The following is a 3,062-nucleotide window of genomic DNA, read 5'->3' on the forward strand; positions in this document are numbered from 1 at the left end:
TACATACTTAACAATCCTTTACATTAAATTCTCTCAAGTAACTCGATGTGGTTTCTGTCTCTTGGCTTCATGCTGACTGTTGTAATTAATTAAGAAGATATATATAAAATGTTTGTTACATACAAAATGCTCAGTAAATGCTTTTTCTCATTTTGATTGCTTATGAGTTCCTAACATTTATTCATTTATTCATTCATTGATTTAGCATATGCTGTTTCCTACTATGTGTCAGGCCCCATGTGAGGTACTGGGGTGCAGAGCTGAATAAAACACAGTCCAGCCCCCACAGAGCCCGCAACTTGAGTGGAGAAGACCACCAAGCACATGAGCCCACCCTGGAAATGGTTCTTGTCACCTCTTCCAAGAAGCTCCCATTGCTGATCTCACTGCCCAGTTATGCTGAGATCATCCAGAATCCTGATGTCTGACCACACAACCATTCTTCACTGGGAGCATTTTCAAACACCTGTTGTTGACAAACTCCAGAATTAATACTTACGGTAAGGTTAACTTGGTAATATTTTATGCTATTATCATTTATTTGCATCTTATCATCCTAGATGGTAAAATTACTTGAGTTGATTTCCCCAAATGGTATGTTCCTGTATCAATTTATCGGCCTAGCACAGTGCTGGGACATGATAGGACATCCAAAAAAATAGGATGAATGAATTAATTTATCTATTCATAAACATCTTTGAGCTCTTACCAATACCTAGGCACTGGACTAGGTATTGCAAAGACGGAAACAGAGAAAACCGAAAGAGTCCCTGCCCGCAAGAAAGGGATGTCTGATTTGGTTATTGAAGCTGGACAACCTCTAAGGACCAGACCTGCATGGGGTTGGATGTGGTTCCATCAGTCTGGTATGATACAGACTTTCAGCATAAACTCTGCTTCCTTCCTGCTGAGCCAAGAGAGCCCTTGGTGGGAGATGCTGCCCAATGTGGTTTACCTCTTGTCCTGATCGCTGGTGGCCAAAGGCTATATTTAAATAGCAAACATTTGCATTTTTAATGTTGACTGGAATTGAAAAGGCTGTGATAACCTTTCCAAACTCATATTGGTTTTTGCATGATCGAAACAGGGCTGGCCTCAGGCATTTCTAAATGGAAAATTTTAAGTATTTTCAATATCAGTGAAAATGCAGAACCATCTCAGAACACGTGCCCTGTTTGTATCCTCAGAAAATATCACCTCCCTCCCTTGAGCACACTCAGTAACTGCCCTGTTAACATTTCAGTGTCCTCTTAACCTTTGGTCAGAGCATAGACAGCATGAGGACCGCTGGTCCTGTCTCGTTGGTGGTGGGAAGAGCTTAGGGCAGAACAGGAGTGCAGTGGAAAGAGCTTTGTCCTTAGAAGTGGCTCTAAATATTTGCATGCCCTCTATACATCCCACAACCTGGGTGACCTGAACAAATTGCTTAACTCTGAAATCCTCTTTTTTATCATCTGTAACATTGGAATAAAAATGATATTTCACAGATTTGCTGTGACTTCCAAATGTGGTAATCTATAAAAATGCTGACTACCCCCTGCCCCCTCGTCTGGGACTTTGCTAATGCTCAATGGACATTAGTCCTTGTCCTTCCCCTGGCAGTGACCTAAGGTAACACATCAAAATCGGGTGAGAATCCCAAGCTCCTGGCTCCCAGGTCTCTTTCCAGGAGGCCCAGTGGACCCATATAGGTTAAAACATACATATTTAGATTAAAAGCAAAAGGATTCATTTCTAACTTTATTCTGACTACTCTCATTAACAAAATATGCCATGACAGCCTGTCTGAAGACTTCTTGGCATTTATATTTTCCTTCTCCGTTTTCATTGTAATAAAGCCACTGCACTATCCAATATGGAGCCAATAGCTATATGTGGCTATTTAAATTTAAATTAATTAAAATTAAATAAAATTTAAAATTCAGTTTCTCAGCCACAGTAGCCACATTTCAAGGGCTTGGTGACCACATGTGACTAGTAGCTACCAGTGCAGACATAGGCCATTTTCATCATCAGAGAAAGTACAATTGGAAAGTGCGAAGTAATAGAGAATAAGAGAGAAAAAGGAGGAAAAGAGAAGGGGAAAGAGAAGAGAGAAGAGACAAATTGGTTTTCTTGAGCATTCTTCACTCATGCACATCCTTAGGCATGTTCATTCAGGCATGGAAATCAATCTCTGCATATTTGCACATTCTGATGGAAGAGAGAGGGTCTCTTCTGTGGAAGAGGCAGTGACAGAGAATTTTTAAAATTTAGTTTAGCTCAACAAACATTATCGTTTAAAATTCAGATGTGTCTACGGCCATGCTACCCTGAACAAGCCCGATCCCGTCTGATCTCGGAAGCTAAGCAGGGTTGGGCCTGGTTAGTACTTGGATGGGAGATCACCTAGGAAGACCAGGTGCTGTAGGTATAAAAAATTTAAAAAATGAGGGATTGTAAGCTGACAAGGTCCTTGCAATCTGGGCGGTCAACCAACAGTTACCTTGCCTGAAAAAAACAAAACAAAACAAAACAAAAAAACCCCTCAGATGTGATCATTTCCTTCCCTGCTCAAAACAGGTCCACAATTCTTCATAGCCTACTGAAAAGGCCCCAAATCCTCAGCATGTTTCTAAGGCCATCATGATTTTTTCACTTAGCCCTTCCGGGTTGCTTTTCCACTATATTCCTTCTTACTGCAGACACACCCGAGCATTTGGCCCGTCGTGTCTGATGACCACCTTCTCTGATTCATCTTATACTCCACACTTTTGCCTTAGCTCTTGTTGAGTCCATTGTCTGGAACACCCTGAAAGGCATCATCGCCACTTATAATCATTGGTCGAAACACAGCTCAAATGTTTTCTCCTCATTTTGCTTTCTGCATCCATCATTTTATTCATATTTTTTTGGCCTAGCCACATCCTTATCCCTTTCCTCACTCTGTCCATTGTATTTCCCCACGATGGTGATTCTCAAACTCTGTGTGGAGGAAAGACCAGCATTTTTGTTCGTTTGTTTAGTTTTCATTTTTGTAAATTTCCAATCCTTTGCAGACTGATGATTTTATAAAATAAAAT

The 3,062-nt window shown here is 40.8% G+C and overlaps 1 non-coding gene across 1 annotated transcript; it reads left to right on the forward strand.

Moving 5' to 3' along the window:
* Nucleotides 1-2,294: 2,294 nt before the first annotated feature.
* On the forward strand, nt 2,295-2,413 carry LOC111745298. The gene has a single exon (XR_002782591.1). It is a non-coding gene; the product is annotated as a 5S ribosomal RNA (ribosomal RNA).
* The last annotated feature ends 649 nt before the right edge of the window (nt 2,414-3,062 follow it).

The sequence above is a fragment of the Pteropus vampyrus genome, unplaced genomic scaffold, assembly GCF_000151845.1.
Source record: "Pteropus vampyrus isolate Shadow unplaced genomic scaffold, Pvam_2.0 Scaffold151, whole genome shotgun sequence".
NCBI classification, from domain to species: Eukaryota; Metazoa; Chordata; class Mammalia; order Chiroptera; family Pteropodidae; genus Pteropus; species Pteropus vampyrus.